Below are 21,691 nucleotides of genomic sequence, written 5' to 3' on the forward strand. Positions count from 1 at the left end.
AACTAGCTTTGCTCATGTTTGCCAACATCCTTTCTAAAAGCATAAGGGAATATTGAAAACAATAATTATAGGAATACTGTGATAACCTACTCAGGGATTATTTTACTGAAATCATTGTTTATTATCTAAATGTTTACAAGAAAGGAAATTTGTCATTTTGAATCACTGTTCTTTGACCATATTACCACTCCAGGAGCCTGGATTTTAAAAATTCTTAACAATTTTAAGACAATTCTTAAAGCACAATTATTTTATTCATAGTGATAAAAGTGAAATTCTCAATTTTGAGTTTGGAGGTTACACAAGTTGTGCAGTCCTCATCATCAAGTTCTTGCCTTCATAAATGGAGAAACATTACCATTCTTTGAATTGCCAACAACCAGGCATGGTAAACTACTAGTTCCAGGATAGCTGTAGAGTTTGAACTAGTATTGAGCTAGTGAGAGTGGCACTTATGAGCCCAAATGTGTTAACTTAGATGTAATATTTCATCTGAACTTTGTAGACACTTTTTTTCCTCAGTATTTATCTGGTGGTAACACGCAGCTTTCTGTCTAGGTCAATAGCAAAACAGAAGTCGACTCATGGGTTCATTGGTTTACTCCAGTTGTCTCTGTAGAACATCATGATGAAAGTTTTTTAATGTTTGTATTTAATTTAAAAATTTAATTTTACCTTTATTGTGAGCTCTCTCTCTCTCTCTCTCTCTCTCTCATTTTCTCCCTGTGAATGTATATATAAGAACATGAGTGTCACAAAGTTTTTGTCCACTGAACCATCTTACTGGTTTATCTCTGTATTTAGATTGGTGGTTCTAAATACATACATACACACATATACATATATATATATTTCAACTTAATTGAATGCCTCTATTAGTAAAATGAGGAGGCATCAAATATTTTGAGTAAGGAATACTAATTTTGAGTAAAGAATACTAATTTTAATGTGGAAGAAGAAGGAAGCAGGATCTATGCTACATAGCAGATTATGTATGTCTATTTTGTGAATGTGGAAATGCATACGATGTTGACTCTGAAAGTTGTATTTTCAAAATACTTAGAAGAAAGTTACATTGGAATAACTACTTGCTGGGGAAGGTTAATTGAAGAAAACTACCCATATAAATTAGAGTTAGTTGTTTGTTTTGTTTTTGTTTGTTTTTCTTTTTTTTGTTTCTCAAGACAAAATTTCTCTGAGTAGCCCTTGCTATCCTAGGACTCATCTATAGACCAGGCTGTCTGGAACTCAAAGAGATCCACCTGCCTCTGCCTCCTGGATGCTGGGATTTAAGGTGTGGGCTACCATCTCTAGGCTTGAGGTAGTTTTAAAGTATACTGATTCTATTTCTTTGTCATTTACAAATCATGCTGTTTCTTTCACTGAAGAACTGAGTTTCTTCCTGAATACCAGCCTGTGCTGCCCACTTTCTTGTATCTTCATTAGGAAACTGAAAATTCTAAGATAAAGTGCTAGAAACTCTTTTAAATTCCCTGTCAAAGGAAAAACAATCCCTGTAATTAGTATCTAGTAATTATGTCTTCCCAGTCCCTCATAAACACCAACTTTCATAGGAAAATAACACAGTAGATGCTTTGATTGTTTTAGTTCTCTACAAACAGGCATTTACTTTCTTCAAAGGAAAAAGAACATGTTTTTCTCCCTAAAGGTGACTCATTAAATGTAGGAGTAATCAAAGAACCCAACTCTGGAAGAAAAGGCCGTGGTGTGATTTGGCCCAATTAATGAGTACATGCATCTGTTCTATACCATATGACATGGCTCATGCTAGGACAGGTCATCATAAATATGCCCATAAGAAGGAGGGTATGAAACTGCATCAAGCTGGTGGTAGTGCATGCTTTTATAAAGCCATTCAATTCTGTGTTATTTTCTTAGATATAACTTTAGTGTTATATTTTTATTTGTGCATGTGTTCATGTGTATGAGGGATAACATGCATGTATGTGGAGGTCAAATGTCTACATTGGGTGCCTTGCTCAGTCAATTACTTCTCTATTATATGATATAGAGATACATATATTTTTCTCTCTCTCTCTCTCTCTCTCTCTCTCTGTGTGTGTGTGTGTGTGTGTGTGTGTGTGTAGTTGGACTTTCCTTTGGGCCAACAGCTCACAAATAACAACATGGTGACTCATTATTAAATACAAAAGCTTGCCTTAGTTTTGACTTTTTTCAAATTATCTCATAACTTAATTAACTGGTTTCTATTAATCTACATTCTCTCACATGGTTCAGTTACCTTTCCTCTGTCTCATATGTCCATATGTTATTTCTCACGTGTCCCCTCTTCCTCTCTTTGCCTAGGAGTCCTGTCTATCTTTCCTGCCAAGCTGCTGGCTGCTCAGCTTTTTATTACACCAATCACGGTAACACATCTTCACACAGTGTACAAATATTCCAATATATATGTATATGCATATTACACATGCATGTGTGTGTGTTTGTGTATATGTGGGGTGTATGTGCATGTGTATGTATGCATACATGTGAAAAAGCAAGACTGATGTCATGTGTATTCATCTTTAACACTTCACCTTAATTTTTGAGACAATGTCTCCCACTGAGCCCAGAGCTTTCTGATTTGACCTTACTGACTGGCCAGAGATCTTTGGGGGTCACCTGTCTCAGCTTTCCCAGCATTGGGGTTGGCTTTACACCATTACACTTAGACATTTTATGTACATGTGTGGATAATAGAAAAGTAAGTCCTCATACTTTCCTGGCAAGTATCTTACCTACTGAGCCATCTCACCAGTGTATGTTCTTAGGAGTTCTGAAAGCAGATTGGTCATCTCCTGTTGAAGATTTGGCTCCATGCTTGATATTCAACCCTTTCCCCCGTGTCTTGATATTATACCTCTACCGATACCTCCAAGACTTGAGGAAAATAAAATGTTCATAGTGCTTTGCGAAATTTCCAATACTTCCTTGTTTACCTGTCCAAAGAAAGATGCTGACATGCAGTAGTGAAATGTTTTCTTTGCTCTTATTCTTCACAGCAGTTCAGTATTGTTCTTGCTGTTTTTAGCAACAGCCTTGCCTTGTTCGTAATTATTTATTCTAGACTTCTTAAGAATTCAAAAACAGTTTCTCATTTCACTTTGCCTCTGAATGATTGTTCTGCTGGTTTACAGTTTCTTTTCCACTTAAGTCAATGCTCTTCCCAATGCCACTTGCACGTGCACTGGACAGTGAGGTACTTGAAGGGTTAAAAAACCTAAAGAGACTGATTCCAGTGTAAGGAAAGCCTCTCTGGATGTTTTATTCTTTTCACTACTTAGTAGTTATATCGTCTTCTCCCAGAATGGAATTGTCTAACCTTTCATTGAAAGACAGTTGATTTTTTTAAAAAAATAAGAAACTCTATTAGTCTTTGACATTAATGTGTGGTATCTCACACAACTAGTTTAGTCTTTAATGTCTGCATGCTTTCTAGTTTACTTTCAGTATTGTGAACACAGAGGCAAAGATTTTGGCTTTCATGAGCTACTATGAAACACAGCAAGTCACCGTAGAGTGCACACACGGTTCTGAAAGGCTTATACTTTCCTAAAATTGTTGTTCTGAGAAAGGTTCTGTTCATACGATGTGGGAGCTTCATACTGAATTTTTTCCATGAATTCCTGAAATTCTTGGCATTTCCCATCACTAATGTGCACTTGGTGTCTTTAGGTGAGACACTGTGATAGTTTTTGCCACCAGATGTCTTGATATCTTCCACTTCAGCTTTTCTCTTGGTAAGAGTTCAAGTTCTCAGCTGAACTCAGAACCAGGTGAAGAGATAATTGCCACCATAGGCATTTAATAGTTCTCCAAAGCCCCTTGTTTTGCTCAGTGACCTCTCTCTTCCTGGTTGTCTTCAGAAACTGTCATTATGTTTCTTGTGCTTCTACTCTGAAAAAAAAAAAGAGATGTTGCTTGTCAAGTTCAAATCCCTTGTCTAAACTTTAAAAGTGGCAATCTTTATGTGGCCATTTCCCCCCAGAAACCAGACCATTAGAGAACATAAGGAAATGATCAGTTAAAAAAAAAACAAACAATAACAAAACTAGGGTCAAATTTTAAAAAGATTTTTGAGCCAATAAACCAAAAACAGGAAATTTAAGTAAAAGAATGTTTTTCAATTTAGAAAAACAGGCTCATATTATAGATCTAGAGAAATTCCTCTTCAAATAGCGCAAAGGCTGTAAAATAGATAATTAGTTCTCTACTCTAAAAATGATTGATGAGTGAAACAACAGAGTAATCCTGGGAAAAACCCAATTGTTTCCATTACAGCCCAGCTTTGCTGTGATGAGCCAACTCACTCTCCAGCAGCCAAAGGGCTATTAACTTATGGGGAATTCTGAAGTGTCCTAAATACCAGATTCTGTGGACAGCACATACTACACATTAAGTGAAATTTCAAAAGCCCAACATACAACCTTCAGATCTTCCCACGAGGCAATGATAATTGACAGAATTAGTGAGAGTATCGGATTACACCCAGCAATTTTCATCACGGCTAGAGCATGCCACTAACCATGAGTCTCATTGTAATAGAGGCCCTCTTAGAAGGAAGGCAGGCTCTTGATTTATTGAAACTAATCTTGAAATCGTGGTACCATACCTGCTGACTACTGTAGAAATAATTTACAAACATTAATTGCAGGAAAGAGTGGAGCCATTTGCTTCAAAGAGCCCATCAGCAAGCTGTCCTTCCCGTTTTATCAGTAGGCAAAGCTGAGAGCAAATAACAGATGGACGTGTCCCTTGGTGGCGGCACCGAGCACTCATGAAATATAGCACAATCTTCCTCCAGTGTGTTATGCTTTTAACAGTGGAAGATCAGAGGCAGGAGACTGCGGCCCAGGATGAATGACTCTGCGTGATGAAACATCCCTTTCTTCTGGGAAGATTCCTATAGCAGATTGAGCTCAGGCCATTGATCTCAGAAGCCTGATACAGTGTCATTACCAAAATGCATCTGGAATTGTCTCAGCAAAAGGGACAAACCTCAGAAGACCAAGGTGAATCTGAGACCTGTTCTGCACTCTTAATAGGTGGTTAAATTCTGGTTCCTTGAATAAGCATCAAAGACATCACAAAACCACAGACAAGGCGGCCACACTCAGCTGTATTTGTTCCTCATTTATAACCTGTCAAACGTGCCTCATCATGGTAGCTACAATGTGTGTGTGTATGTGTGTGTGTGTGTGTGTGTGTGTGTGTGTGTGTGTGTGTATGTACGGGGCTGCATCTTAGATGTCTGAGCATGTGACTACAGTCACTCCTGCATCTGTTGTGTGTAATCACATTGAAAGAAAGAAGGTGATTGCTAGAGTCTGGGTAGCTTGGTGGAGAGAATACTGTTTTCCTAATGGAAAAATCTATCAGCCCAATATCAGTGACTATTATTACACAGCTTTTAGGCAGCCCGATAGGAAGTGGCTCTCCATTCCACTAGATCTTTTATTCATGCATAGTTCATTATCACTTTTTATAGTAGTGGTTATTAATGTTTTCCAGTCATCATGGTTTCCATCCTTCTGTCCTTTCATTTTTTTAAAATTCTGCTTCATTTTTTAAACTTTGAACAGCACTGTATAGCTTATTAAGGTTGAAAAATCCAAGTGTCCCAACTTCCTTTAACGAGCAATGGCTATCTGCCCCTTCCTCTTGTCTTATTCATCTTTCTGTTTGTCCTTTGCTAAGGGGAAAATCACTCTTTAATATCCATGCATTGTTCTTAATTTTACCCATATGCATTCATTCATCAGTTTATCCCCTTAATGACTGTAGAGCTTTTTTCTTAAATGAATTCTCTCATTGACTTGCATTTAGTTGTTACAATGGAAAAAAGAGCATTATTTCTAAACCTGAATAATCATAAAGCTACTAACCCTTCTATCAATGCAAAATTCCTTCAAAGATTAGTCTGTTTCTTGCCATTTTTCTTCCTCTCTTTATGGGAGTGTCACTTTCTTCTTGGACACTAACATTTTCCTCTGAATGCATCCTGCTCCTGCCTATTGACTGCAGTTGTGATGGTGTTAAACCATCTGGCACTGGAATACCTTTCCCACCCTGGTATTCCGGTCTTGGCAGGATGCAGGGTGTCATGGATAAGCACAAACAGATCCCATGCACTGCTTTTCTCCACTTAGACAGTGAGGTCACAGGCACACAGTCTTGGCTTGGCAGTGAGATGGCTCCATCTGGGGATAGAAAATAAATTATCCAGAGAAACACATTAGAATCCATGGGAGCTGGAAGCAGGTTGATGGCACTAGGTGAAGAATTTATGGTGCTTTAAATACAGAGTTTCCTGTTGTCTGACTTACCTTTGTTCTCATCTACCTCTTTTCTAACTTCTACATAGTTCTGTGAGCTAACACTTCTGCTACGATTTACCCCTTTCTCTTAATTATGCCATGTTTGGTTTAACTTCTTTTGCTTTACACTCCTCTCTGATGCAAATATTGGTAGGTGGGTTGTGCATCTACGTATTGAAGCCTTAGGAAAAACGGTGTGAGTTGTGAGTGCGAGGAACTGACTTCCAGGAAGGGGAGAGATTCACAGACACTTCATCATTCTCTGTGGACACATCTCCAGAAACCATGCATGTGGTGGGGAAGGGGAAAAGTCTCTGAAATTCAAGGCTCCTATGGACTTAAATACCTATTTAAGCAAAGTTGTCACTGTCATTAAACAAATTAAAGCTGTATAGAGTTCCAGAGGGATATTCTGAGAACAATGAGCAATTGAAAAGAGGGTAAATAAGTTCATCTCAAAGTTCATCAGTGTGGCAAAGACCAAACTTCAGGAATGCTAACAGTGCTAGGAATCGCCAATCTCTCCCCTGCTTTAAATTTCCGCATAGTTAAAAGTCTTTCTCAGAGATTAATGTTAGTGTTGACATCGACATCACTGCTGTTAATAACCTGCTGGTTCTCTCACATAAAAATGACAATGACTACAAATGTGAGGGATCCTGAACATCAGAATCAGATCCCATGAGTGATCCCAGAAACAGAGACTGCTTTGAATGCATGGCCCTTCTCCCGGTTGCTATGCCAGGCTTCCTGACTCTGAGAAGCCAACAGCATGTATTTCTTTCCACCTTTGTCAGGTGAGGCCATGTGGACAACTTCTCATGAAAGAAAGATTTCAAAGCTACAAATCGAAAATCACTTGTCCTCTTTTGCTGGAGAGTTCACTGGAAAACATTTGTAAGTTTATATCTCTTCTTGGGAGCATCAAAATGTACACTCTGCTTTTTTGATGGGTCTATTTTCTTACTCAAAGGCTGTGTTCCATCTCTTAGGGAGTTCTGGTTTCAATGGGAAATGGCTTGGACACTTGGTACCCAGCTGATTTTGCTGCTTTGAGTTGCAGTGGAAACTTCAGAAAGTAGCATCTACCTACATGAGGTGAGTTACTGCATGATAGCAACTATACTCTGGCCCACTGTCTCTCTCTGCTGGAATACCAAGAGTTGAAGAGTTAATTTCCAGACTCACATGCTAGTTACTATGGGGCCACCTGCTGGCACACCTGACCTTATGTGAACTATATCTCCTGATATTTAGGCAGAAATAAATCTTTGCACCCACATTTCTTAATTGAGTGTTTTATTACAGCAATGGAGAAGTAAATTAATGTATGGGCCAGCTGTGGGAGGGAAAATAAGCTCTTCCTGAAACTGTTCCACATCTACCCCATTACCTTCAGGCTTTTAACTAGTGGGCAGAATCCAACATGTCAAAGAGAGTCACTAGCATTGTAAAAGCTAGCTGGAGAGCCTTATCTTTCATGACAAGACTGGGAGCTATGTATAAGAATAATAGTGATTTCTAAGCACAGTTGACCTTGGGCATATCTCAGTATCAGACTTTACAAAGAGGCTAGTCTTTTTGAGACGCTGCAATGGAAGCATTAGCCAGAGTGGTGGGAAGGAGTCTGGTCATGGCTTTGTTCTTGACTAGAGGCTAGATTTAATGGCATCTTTGGATAAGAAACCGAGTCCCCAGCAGTCCTTCAGAAGAGAATATGTCCTCTAACGTGAATAACATTTAAACTACCTTCCCCTTATTTGATTCCAAGAGGTCTGGCAGATGTCTTTAGCCAAGGTCTTGGGAAGTGCATTGCTGAAGAGAGGGGCATGGGTTGGATAGGATTTGAATCTCTGTTCTTATTATCCTACTGGTAGATGTTTCTGTTGAAGTGGCTTCCCTGATGGCGTGGAGGATGAGACCATTCCAGAGTAGCAGATGTCAACTAGCACTACCTATAGGGTAGCAACACAATTGTTATGGTCACCACAAGCATCCACAGGGCAAGCCCTTGTTCCTTCAAGTCTGATATGCAGAGATCTATGGTGGTCATCAGACCCTTCACTGAAAGAAGTGATGGCGCTACAGTCCTTGCTGTTCCTGTTATAGAAAACACTCCACCCCACTCGCCCCTGGGAAGCATAGGTCTTCCTCAGGTCACTATGACAGGGCCCTCTCACTCCAATTCCCAGATGTGAGTTACACCCATAAGAAGAGTTCTTTGATATTGAATTCAGCAATAATAGCACTATGTGTGCAGTTAATCTTCCCCCCGGGCCTTAGGAGAAGGATCTTTGGGTATTTCTAGCACTGCAGATAAATAGCCCTTAATGTGGCTGGCCTATTCTTTGTCCTGGATTTATGCACAATGGATGTGGCATGCTGTCCTTTTGGAGAAAACATTTTAAATAGCCGATGCTCCTTTACACCAATGATCAGTTAAGCATCATGCACAGAGATATTGAATTCTAAGGGTAATATGCTTTTAGGGGTCAACATTCACATAAACATGTTCAAGTACCAAATGTTATTGTTTTGACTTTGTGACCAAAATAGACTGCTTACTTTTCGGGTCATGCACCTAAAATACATCCTAGATCTGGCTACACAGATGGGTTGCTCTCTGTGTGAACAGAATGCAACAGGATGCTAACAAAATGCAATGGAACTGTAAGACTCAAGATAGTGAAAATACATTGAGTCCATGTGACCTAGGAGGGAGGTGACCCGAGATCTGGGGTATTGTTAAACTACGATTCTAAACTACCCTGATTTCAGCCTCCCTGAAAAATTTCACTGTCTATACTGATCAGAATAATGAATTGTCCTTGGGATTCTTAATTGAATTTTGATCTCAGTTCACCTCCAGGTAGCTGAGTCTTATGATTATTGTTATGACTTCATAACTCAAATGGGTCTCTTAAGCAATTGGTAGAATTTCCATGTGGGTTCCTGAAACATGGAGAGAGCCGCTGTCTCCATCTTCTAAAGGACAGAAACTAAAGCAAATCATTCTTATAGGCAAATCAAAGCTGAAAACTGTGGTTTAGAGCTTGCGATCCTGAGTTGCTGACTCTTCACACATCTCTATGCCAGGCATTCAGTGTGTGAGTGAAGCTCCAGGGTGGAGGACTTGCCTAGCACATGACAAACCCTGAACCTCCACCCCTCCCTGAACAACAGGTGTGAGTGAAGCTCCAGGGTGGAGGACTTGCCTAGCACATGACAAACCCTGAACCTCCACCCCTCCCTGAACAACAGGTGTGAGTGAAGCTCCAGGGTGGAGGACTTGCCTAGCACATGACAAACCCTGAACCTCCACCCCTCCCTGAACAACAGGTGTGAGTGAAGCTCCAGGGTGGAGGACTTGCCTAGCACATGACAAACCCTGAACCTCCACCCCTCCCTGAACAACAGGTGTGAGTGAAGCTCCAGGGTGGAGGACTTGCCTAGCACATGACAAACCTTGAACCTCCACCCCTCCCTGAACAACAGGTGTGAGTGAAGCTCCAGGGTGGAGGACTTGCCTAGCACATGACAAACCCTGAACCTCCACCCCTCCCTGAACAACAGGTGTGAGTGAAGCTCCAGGGTGGAGGACTTGCCTAGCACATGACAAACCCTGAACCTCCACCCCTCCCTGAACAACAGGTGTGAGTGAAGCTCCAGGGTGGAGGACTTGCCTAGCACATGACAAACCCTGAACGTCCACCCCTCCCTGAACAACAGGTGTGAACAATCCATCAAACACCCGGTGTAAAAGAACATGCACAAGTTTTAAAGATGTAGAGATACTGAACAATTATAAAGTGAGTATCAAGTGTCCACTGAACAAATTTTTACTCATTATCATTCAAGGCCAAGATTCACATGCTGTGTATGGGAGGCCAGTGAGGAAGGCAGGCCATTTTCTTTGGCAGTGCAGATGCTTTGATGGTACACAATAGATGCTCTTCAAGATAATTCTATGAGCTTGTGCTACAGAGAACCTATCGTAAGGTTTTAATTACTTTGATAAGAGAACATGACCAAAAACAACTTTCAGAGGAAAGGATTTATTTGGCTAACATTTCTATTTTATAGTCTATCATCAAAGGAAGCAAGGACAGGAACTCAAGCAGAACAGGAACCCGGAGGCTGGGGCTAAAGCAGAGGCTATGGACAGGTGCTGCTTACTGGCTTGCTGCTCATGGCTTGCTCAGCCTGCTTCCTTATATGATACAGTACAACCTGGGCAGGAGTGGCACCAACCACACCAATTATTAGTAAAGAAAAAACCGCACAGAACTGACTGCTAGCAATCGGATGTTGGCATTTTCTCAACTGAGATCCTTTGTACCAGATAACTATAGCTTGAGTCAGATGGACAAAGCAAATGAACCACAAAAACCAAACCAGGAAAGCATCCCTGTACTCTGTTGTTGTTGTTGGGTATATATGTACTGGAGTTTTGGAGGAAGGAACAGGGCTTTTGGGAAAATCCTTTCATTTGCAGATAAATCTTTCAGGCAGAGGCAGGCATTACCAAAGCATATAGAGGAAGTCAAGGCATCATCAGGGAGTGTCTGTGGGCAGAATAACAACAGCCTTCCTGAAATGAAAAGGATGGGAGTAAAAATGTGAGAGGAAGGAATGGTAGCTGGTCAAACTTCAGTGGCTACCCTATCTTTAGGACAATGAAGAGTCAAGTTCACGGTTTTAATCAAGGAGCTGTGGTTACTTACTTAAATTTTTCACTGGTTGCAGTAGGAGTGTGCCATAAGAATGGTAAGATAAGATGCCAAGTGTGTCATTAATCCAAATAAGTTTATTGTATGGGTGCAGCAACCTGGAGGGCTATGGAATACCTAGGAGTACAGATGAGCTGGTGGTGACTGATTGGTAGTAGGCAAGAAGCAATAAAAAAAGTGAAGTAGTGTGTGTTTGTTTTGTGGCTTGCACAGCACCATATATCTATGATCTCTATCATCTATCTATCTATCTATCTATCTATCTATCTATCTATCCATCTATCTGTCTGTCTGTCTATCATCTATTTATCTATAACTGGCCCTTCTACCATTTATCTGTACTCTTTCACCTATCTTTCTTCTATTCTATCTATCTATAATCATCTATCTCTATCTATCTACCTACTATATATTTATCATCATCTAGTGAATAAAAAATGGTGACCAATAATCTTGGTCCTGTATTTAAGAGACCTGAAATATTTTGTGAAGATGTTGAACAAGAAATTGTATGTAAGAGTAAAGGATGAACATGTTTAATAATGAAATGAATGTGGAGCTTTTGCTCTATCCATAGGTTCACCAGTTACATTAATAAACTACTGGAGTCTGTACACATAAATAAATCCTGTGATGCAGAGAAAAGACTATAAGAAATGAGCCTGTTATAGCAGATAAGCTAATGTTTTTCAGGAAAAATACACTTAGCAAATATTCATGGGGCATGATGACCTTAAAGACATTACAAGACACTCCATAACTCTAGATCCTTTACTGGAAGCCAGGTTGGTCCTATTGACTCTAGGTAAGACATCATTCACCACATGCTAACAATCCTTAAAGCCCACCCAATATCCCTAGACTGGACACCCTCCCATGGGCTCCATATTCCAGGCTACATTGCCAGCAGAAGATGTCTGATGACGCCAGGCCAATTCTAGGGACCCATGAGAAAACACTGCCCATAGCCAGATAACACCATCTAAAGCTGGCACAACTGCCCCCAAATGTACCTCCATCCAGAATTCCATATCCAAGCACACAACCTCAGCAAAAGACTTTGCTGTACTGGAGGCCATGTTATACTAGGAATCCCAGAGACCAAGCAAGTATCTAGAATCCCAGAGGCCACAGAGATACATGAAACTTTATAGGCAACATTGGTACCCCAAATCCCAGTCTTGCAGGTTGCAAAACCCCACTGGGAGACAGCCTACTGGACCAGAAGGCTCACTAGTCACAAGAATCCCTGGCTACTTAAGCCAGAAGATTATAGAAGAAATAAAAGCCAAGGAACAAAATACCCATTCAACAAAAACAAATTTGAGAAGCAACACCTACATCTATAATCAACCCAAACCCAGATGTCTAAATGTCATTGTAGGAACACAATCAACAGCAGAAAGGACAATCCAGCACTACCAGAACTTAGCTATCCTATAAAAGCAAGACCCGAACAATCCAATGCATCAGAAGCACAATCAACCAATCTTAAACCAAATTCATGAATATGATAGAGGTCCTTAAAGAGGAAATGAAAACAATTCCTTAGAGAAATTGAGGAAAAGACAAAAAATTGGAGGAAATCAATAAATCCCTTAAAGAATGCAAAGAAAGCCAAGAAAAAACAAACATATAGGTGAAGGAAATCATTCAATACCTAAAAATAGAAATAGAAGTAAACAAAAACAAAAACAAACAGAATTCTGGAAATGAAAAATCTGGGTAAGCAAACAGGAACTATAGATGAAAGTATCACTAGCAGAATGCCAGACATGGAAGAGATAGTCTCAGGTGTTGCAGATACAATACAAGAAATAGGTTCATTGGTAAAAAAAAAATAACATAAAACATCCAGGAAACTACAAAAACACCATACCTAAGAATAATAGGAGTAGAAGAAGAAAAATCCTAGCTCAAAGGCCCAGAAAATATATTCACCCAAATCATAGAAGAAACGTTTCTCAAATTAAATAAGAACACACCTATAAATGTACAATAAGCTTACAGAACACCAAAAAGATTTGACCAGAAAAATGTTCCCACCCAACTCAATAATCAAAATATTAAACATATAGGACAAACAAAGAATATTAAAAGTTGCACAGGAGAAAGGCCAAATAACATATAAAGACAGACCTGTTATAATTGCACCTGAATTCTCTAAAAATAAGAAGGTCCTGGAGAGATGCCTTGCAGACTTTAACAGACCACAGATACCAGCCTATACTACTATACCCCACACCATAAATAAAGAAAACAAGATATTTCATGACAATGTCAAATTTAAAGACTATCTACACATTCAGCCCTACAGAAGGTCCTAAAAGGAAAACTCTAAGTCAAGAAGATCAATTATAACCTTGGAAAAAGCAGACAATAAATAACCTCACATCAGCAAAACCCAAAGAAGGGAAACACACACATTCACACACACACTCACATTCACACACATGCACACACTCATATTCACACATATGCACACACACTACCACCACAAACAACAAGATACAGGAATTAACAATCATTGGTCATTAATATCTCTCAATATCAATGTACCAAATTCCCCCAATAAAAAGACAAAGGCTAACATAATGAATATGAAAATATGATCCATCCTTCTTCTGCATGCAATACGCACACCTCAAAATCAAATATACACATTACCTCAGAGTAAAGGGTTGGAAAAAATTTTCAAGCAAATAGACCTATGAAGAAAGCTGGTGTTTAGCTAATCTAATACCTAATAAAACGGACTTACAGCCAAAATTAATCAAAAAAGATGGAGAAGAACGTTTTATAGTCATCAAGGAAAAAATCCACCAAGAAGACTTTGCAATTCTTAGTATCTATACTCCAAATGCAAGGGCACCCACATTTGCACAAGGAATATTACTGAAGCTTAAATCCCATGCATCTAATCTCACATATTAATTGTGGGAGACTTCAGTGCCTCATTCTCACCAATGGACAAGTCATCCAGACAAAAACTAAACAGAGAAATAATAGAGTTAAGAGACATTATGACTCAAATGAACCTAACAGATATTTATAGAACATTTCACCCCAAAACAAAATACCTTTTTCTCAACACCTCATGGAACATTCTCCAAAGTTGACTGTGTACTCAGTCACAAAGGAAGTCTCAACAGATACAAGAAAATTGAAACAACCTCCTCTAACTTTTCAGCTCACCATGTATTAAAGCTGGATTTCAACAAGAGAAACAGAAGAAATATTTATTGCAAACGCATGGAAACTGAGCAACCCAATACTGAATTAACACTGGGTCAGGAAGAAATTAAAACTTCGTAGAATTAAATGAAAATGAACCCACAACATACCCAAACTTATGGAACAAAATGAGAGCTGTGCTAAGAGGAAAGTTCATAGCACCGAATGCCTCCATTAAGAATTTGGAGAGATCTCAGATTAGTTACCTGACAGCATTTCTAAAAGTTCTAGAACAAAATAAAGCAATCATACCTGAGAGGAGTAGAAGGCAGGAAATAAACTGGGGGTTGAAATCAATAAAACAGAAACAAAGAGAACAATACAAAGAGTAAATGCAACAAAGAGTTGGTTCTTTGAGGAAATCAACAAGACAGAAAAACTCTTACCAAACTAACTAAAAGGTGAGAGAGAATATCAAATTAACAGAACCAGAAATGAAAAAGGGGCATAACAACGGAAACTGAGTAAATCCTAAGAATCATCAGGTCATACTTCAAAAATCTGCACTCCACAAAATTGGAAAATCTAAAAGAAACGGACAATTTTCTCAATAGACACCACTAACCAAAGTTAAATCAATATCAGATAAACAACTTAAATAGACCTATAACTCCCAAGGAAATAGAAGCAGTTATTAAAATCTTCCAACCAAAAAATTCTAGGTCCAGATGGGTTTAGCACAGAATTCTAACAGATTTTCAAAAAAAGGTAATACCAATACTCCTCAAATTGTTCCACAAAATAGAAGCAGAAGGAACATTCCTAATTCATTTTAAGAGTCCCCAGTTACCCTGATTCCCAAATTGTACAAAGACTCAACAAAGAAAGAGAATTACAGATCAGTTTCCTTCATAAATATTGATGCAGATATACTAAATAAAATACCCACAAACCAAACCCAAGAACACATTAAAAGATGAGCAAGTAGGTTTCATTCCAGAGATGCAGAGATGTTTCAACATATGAAAATCTGTCAATATAATCCACTATATAAACAAACTGAAAGAAAAAAGCCACACCATCATCTCTTTGGGAAAGCCTTTGGCAAAATCCAACATTATAAAAGTCTTGGAGTGGTCAGGGATACAAGGGGCATGCATACAGCAAGTCAATTCCCAACATCATCAAATTGAATGGAGAGAAACTCAAAGCAATTCCACTAAAATCAGGGACAAGATAAGGCTGTCTAATCCCTTCATTTCTATTCATTATAGTACTTGAAGTTTTAGTTAAAGCAATAAGACAGATAATAGAGATCAATGAAGACAAAAATTGAAAGGAAAAGGACAAAGTATTGCTATTTGCAGATGCTATGATAGCATACATAAGTGACCACAAAAATTCTATCATGGAATTCCTATAGTTGAAAAACATTTTCAATGATGTAGCTAGATAGAAACCTAACTAAAAAAATAGTAGCCCTCCTATACACAAATGATAAACGGGCAGGAAAGGAAATCAGGGAAACAATACCCTTCACAACAGCCACAAATAATATAAATATCTTGGTATAATTCTAACTATACAAGTGAAAGACCTGTATGACAAAACTTTAAGTCTTTGAATAAAGAAATTGAAGAAGATATCAGAAGATGGAAAGGATGCTCATGGATACATAGGATTAACATAGTAAAAATGGCCATATTAACAAAAAAATCTGCAGATAATTGACAGATAATTATGGTTATGGTTTTCCTTAGTTATGATAAAAGAGAAGTTATATATAAAACTTTAGACTCACAAAGATAGGATAGATAATAGAATAATAGAATTTCCCATCAAAATTCTAGCACAATACTTTGCAGAACTTTAAAGAACAATACTGAAGTTCATATGGAAAGATGAAAATTCAGGATAAGTACAGCACTCTTGTACAATAAAAGAACTTCCAGAGGTATCACCATCCCTGTTTCAAGTTTATTACAAAGCTGTAGTAATAAAAAATCCACAAACCATTGGCATAAAAACAGACAGGTTGATCAATGGAACCAAACAGAAGACTCAGGCATAAGTTCACATGCCTGTGGATAACTGATTTTTGACAAAGAAGGCAGAAACATACAATGAACAAAAACAAAGTATCTTCAACAAATGGTGTTGGCCAAATTGGATAGCTGCATGTAGAAGAATGCAAATAGATTCTTATCACCCTGCTCAAAACTCAAGCACAAGTGGATCAGATTTTAATATAAAACCAGGTACACTGAACCTAACAGAAGAGAAAATGGGCAAGAACCTTGAATGCACTGGCACAGGAGACAACTTCCTGAATAGAATACCAGTCATGCAGGCAGTATGATCAACAATTAACAAATGGTACTTCATACAACTGAAAAGCTTCTGTAAGACAAGACACCTGAAAGGGACAAAATGGCAGCCTACAGAATGGGAATCGATCCTCAGCATCTCCACATGTGATGGAGGGCTGATTTCAAATATACAAAGAACTCAAGAAGCTCCCATTATAGGGTACAGATTTAAACAGAATTCTCAATGGAGGAAACTCAAATTGGTGAGAAACACTTAAAGAAATGCTCTAAATCCTTAGTTATCAGGGAAATAAAAATTAGAATAACTCTGAGATTCCATCTTGGACCCCTCAGAATCACCAAAATCAATAACATGAGGGAGAGTTAATCCTGGCAGGATGTGGAACAAGGGGAACACTCCTCCATTGCCGGTGGGAGTACAAACTTGAACAGCTACTGTGGAAATCAATATGGCTGTTTATCAGAAAATGGGAAATTGGCCTACCTCAAGACACAGCTATACCACTCTTGAGCATATACCCAAATGATATTCTACCATACCACAAGACACTTGCTCAACTATGTTCATAGCAGCTTTATTCATAATAGGACTAGGAAATAACCTAGATGTCCCTTAAATGAAGAATGGATAAAGAAAATGTGGCACATTACACAATGTAGCATTAGTCACCTATTAAAAACAATGACATCATAAAATTTGCTGGCAAATTTACAGAACTAGAGAATATCATCCTGACTGAGTTAAGTCAGACCCAGAAAGACAAGCATGTACTCACTTATAAGTGGACATCAGCTGTAAAGTAAAGGAAAACCATGCTACGATCCACAGGCCCAGAGAAGCTAAGTATTAAGGAAGGCTTGGGGGGGACTCACGGATCTCATTGTGAAGGGCAAATAGAATAGGCATTACAAGTGGATGGAGGGAAAGGTTGAGATGCGAGGGTGGGCATGGGAATAGGAGGGATCAGGTGGAGAAGGATGGAGGAAGACAGTGCTGGGAAAGAAAACCGGAACCAGGGGCAGCTCTGGAATGATTAGAAAACCTGGTGCAATGGGAACCCTCAGGAATCTATGGGGTGACCCTATCTAAGAATCCTATCAATTGGAGATTCAAAACCTTGACCAACATTCTCCTGTAACAAGGCAAGACTTACATTAAAGGGATTGGGGCACCAGCTGAGCCATATAACCTCTGAGTTAAAATTTGTCCTGCCAGCAAGATGTGCTGAGACAAAGGTGGTACGGAAATTGTGGGAGTGTTCAACCAAAGACTGGTCTGTTGATGATGGTTTTTCTCGTCCTGCCAGGTCCCATTGTTTCAGCCCCAAATAAGCACACGGAGACTTATACTAGTTATAAACCTATTGGCTGATGGCTAGGGCTTTTCATTGGCTAGCTCTGTCTTAATTATTAACACATTTCTATTAATCTAAGTATTTCCACGTGGTCTTATCTTACCAGAGAAGGGTCCCGACCTATTACTCCTTTGTTGGCCTACATTTCCTAGCCCTGCCTGTACTTCCTGCCTGGCCAATCAGCCAATCAGTGTTTTATTCACCAACCAATAAGAGAAACATATATACAGAAGGACTTCCCCCATCATCTATTTTCTGTTTAAATAAAAAGAAGGGTTTAACTTTAACATAGTAAAATTACATATAACAAAACAAAAATCAAGTAAGAACTACAGTTAACAATATTAAGTCCATTAACACTTGACAAAATTTAAAGAAAATAGTCTATTATCTATCCTATCTTTGTGAGTCTAAAGTTTTATATATAACTTATCTTTTATCATAACTGAGGAAAACCATAACCATAATTATCTGTCTTCAACTCCATCAAAGACCACAGAAGGATAACATATAAACTGTAGAGACATCTCACTGCCTGGAGAGTCACCCAAAGCTCTTCTGTAATGTTGGGGCATTCATCTTTAGCCCATAGGCCTAATGTATCTGGCAGACATTCAGTGAGTCAGGAAATTTTAAACTGCCTGCCTGTATTGGCAGTTTGTCAGTTATTTTTCTGCATCTTGCAGAACGTCTGGCAGACTCTTCTGTGAAGAAGGAACCCTTCAGGACTGTCCTACTTTCCTGTGGGTCCTGTATATCTAGTTTATACAGCATACAGTCAAATAGTTCAGGCAAGAGCAGTTTCTGGCCCAAATGATTAATCTTGTCTCATTGACAGCAACTCCATAACGAGTATCTTAAATGCCCATCTTCCTCTCTGAAATAATTGGTGCCTACATTTCCTGGAATTCTCATCTCCTAGCCCCGTCTATACTTCCTGCTTTGCCAATCATCCAATCAGTGTTTTATTCATCAACCAATAAGAGAGACATATATACATAAGCACATCCCCCTATCACTGGTCCAGTTTGAGACCCATACTATGAGAGGCAGCTCAGCCCTGACACAGCTTTGAGGTCTAGGACCAGGAATGGACAGCCCAGAGACCTAGGATAGAACCAAATATGATTGGAAAAAAAGAAGAAAGTCAATGAGATGATTCCGAATGATATTCTGCTATACTCATATATTGTTGCCTAGCCCTATTGTCATCAGAGAGGCTTCGTCTAACAGCTGATGGAAACAAATGCAGAGACCCATAGCCAAACATTAGGCAGACCTTGGTGAATCCTGTGGAAGAGGAGGAGGAAGGATTATGGGAGCCAGAGAGACCATGGATCAACTAACTTGGGCTCACAGAGACTGAACCAACAACCACGGAGCCTGCATGGAACTGACCTAGGCCCTCTGCTTATGTGACAGTTGCGCAGCTCGGTCTTCTTGTAGAGCTCCTAACGGTGGGAGCAGGGGCTGTTTCAGACTCTGTTACCTGCTCTTGGAACCCTTCCCTCCTACTGGGTTACCTCGTACAGCCTTAATAGGACAGGAGGTGCCTAGTCTCACTGCAACTTGATATGCCATGGCTGGCTGATGTACCTAGGTGGCCTGCTTTTTTCTGAAGAGAAAGAACTGGATGAGGGTTGGGGGTGGGGAGCTGGGAGGGCTGGGAGGAGAGGAGGGAGGGGAACTGTGATCAGGCTGGGAAAAAATAGTTAATTAATAAAAAAGACATTATGAGGCTAATAGAAAAGAGAGCACACTTTAGGAGTTTTCCTTTCTTAAGAGCTTGGTCTATAGTAACCAAAAAAAAAAAAAAAAAAAAAAAAAGCAAAACAAAACGCACCATCCCACAAATCTCCAGAGAGCACAAATCTACTTGTGCTTGACTGGATCTCTCTGTCTCCTAAAATCTTGGGTATTCAATCGGGTCACTGAAATAACATGTAAAGTTTTTTTTTTTCAGGTGACATTCTGACAATTTCTCCTTCAGTCTCGCGTTCACATTTGTGTGTATAGAGCCACCAAATGGCTTTGCTTAAGTGCCTCACCTGGGAATATGCTCCCCCAGGAGCCTGGAAAGGATGCAAGGGATTCTTAGTTAAATTTACGAATATCTCCTGGGTCAGTGGTTCATGAGAGGGTGCATTTTTCTTTAAAACACACTTTCCTTCCTAAAGTAAAAATAGAGAGTACAGAGAGTTTAACACGCTTTTGTGATTAAAGGAAAAAAACACGAAAATTTAAACACAAACTCTTTGTTATTGGTTGACTTAAAAGGTGAATGCCGAACACAAAAATAAGCCAAAGGCTTTTGTATCTCAGAATAAAAATATGCATTTCCCAACTAGACCACTTGGGGGCAGCATAACGCAGAGCTAGCTTTTCACTCATCCCTCCCGTCTCCTCCCTCGGTTATGAAGATCCCCACAAAGCAAGAACTTGGGTTGTACCATTTCTGTGAACAGAGCCTTTGTCACCTGCTGTCCTATTTCCCCTTTGTTATGTTCTTTTCTCTTGCTTTTTTGGGGGGCTCCCTCATGGGTTAAGAGTTGTGAAACTTCTAGTAGCCTAATTAGTAAGCTCAGAAACGAAGTTAAAGCTGGCCCGGTGCCCTTTCTTGCTCAACCACACGGGCACGCTCAGTATTTGTAGTTATTTACATTTGGCATCCAACTGTCTCCATGAGCTGCATTGCTTTTCCCCCTGTATGAATACCGAGGCTATTAAATTAAACAGGTTAATGTGGCTACAACGTCTAACCCCCCACCATCCCCACAGCTATAGTAAATCTGCCACCTGTTTATTTCCATAAAAATTCAATTACAGCACCGGCAGTTATTCCTCTTATGTGAGCAATTAACTTCAAGCAGTTTCCAGCTAAAGAGAAAGGCCAGACTGGCCGGCCCTTCTTTCTTTATTTTTGAATCCTTGAGCCCTCGGTTGTTTCTTTTGTTAGGCGACTATGCACTGTCAAACCAATGAAAAATGAAACAAATAAACTAGACTACAGGGAACTCTCACTTCAACGAAGAGACCGAAATGGGAAAATCACCTAACAACCGTCTTCTCTTGCCTCCCCTGTCCACCTAGCACGGAAGCCTGGAGGATAACGGACATGAGCAGCCTGCTGTGTTGCCGGGAGCACAGACTCCCTACCTCTTTTAGTAATTTACAAACGTGAAGAAGGGGTTGCTTTTCTTTTTGTTTTGTTTTGTTTTAGTTTGTTTTCGAGACAGGGTTTCTCTGTGTAACAGCCCTGACTGTCCTGGAGCTCATTCTGTAGACCAGGCTGGCCTCAAACTCACGGAAATCTGGATGCTGGCATTAAGGCAAGCCGCACTACCACCCGGCAATGAAGGAGTTGCTTTAAACAGTGTTCTTTTTCCTTCTTTAACTTTGTAGAAAAGGCAACCATGCAGGTAAACCTTGGCCAAATGCCACAGCATCCTGGCTGAAGCCACAAGGCAATTATGGAAAGATAAAAACCAGGATGGTCTGCGCACTCCAGCAGCTGATAGAGCGAATGTCGAGAAACAGGTGCGTTTCTTTGTCTCTCTGAGACGAGCTGGTCTTTAGTTCCAGGCTGTGGGCAGCAAATACTGTCGTTTTCCTTTTATTTGTTTCTACTTCTTAAATGTCGGCTTCTCTCTGTCATATCTACTTTCTATCTCACAGTCCATGACTAAAAACAAACGGGCCAAATCTCCAATCTTCCATCTGATTGTTCCCTGCAGAATCTAGTAACAGCACCTTCTCCTGTGGCC

The sequence above is a fragment of the Mesocricetus auratus genome, unplaced genomic scaffold (assembly GCF_017639785.1).
Source record: "Mesocricetus auratus isolate SY011 unplaced genomic scaffold, BCM_Maur_2.0 Super-Scaffold_100011, whole genome shotgun sequence".
NCBI classification, from domain to species: Eukaryota; Metazoa; Chordata; class Mammalia; order Rodentia; family Cricetidae; genus Mesocricetus; species Mesocricetus auratus.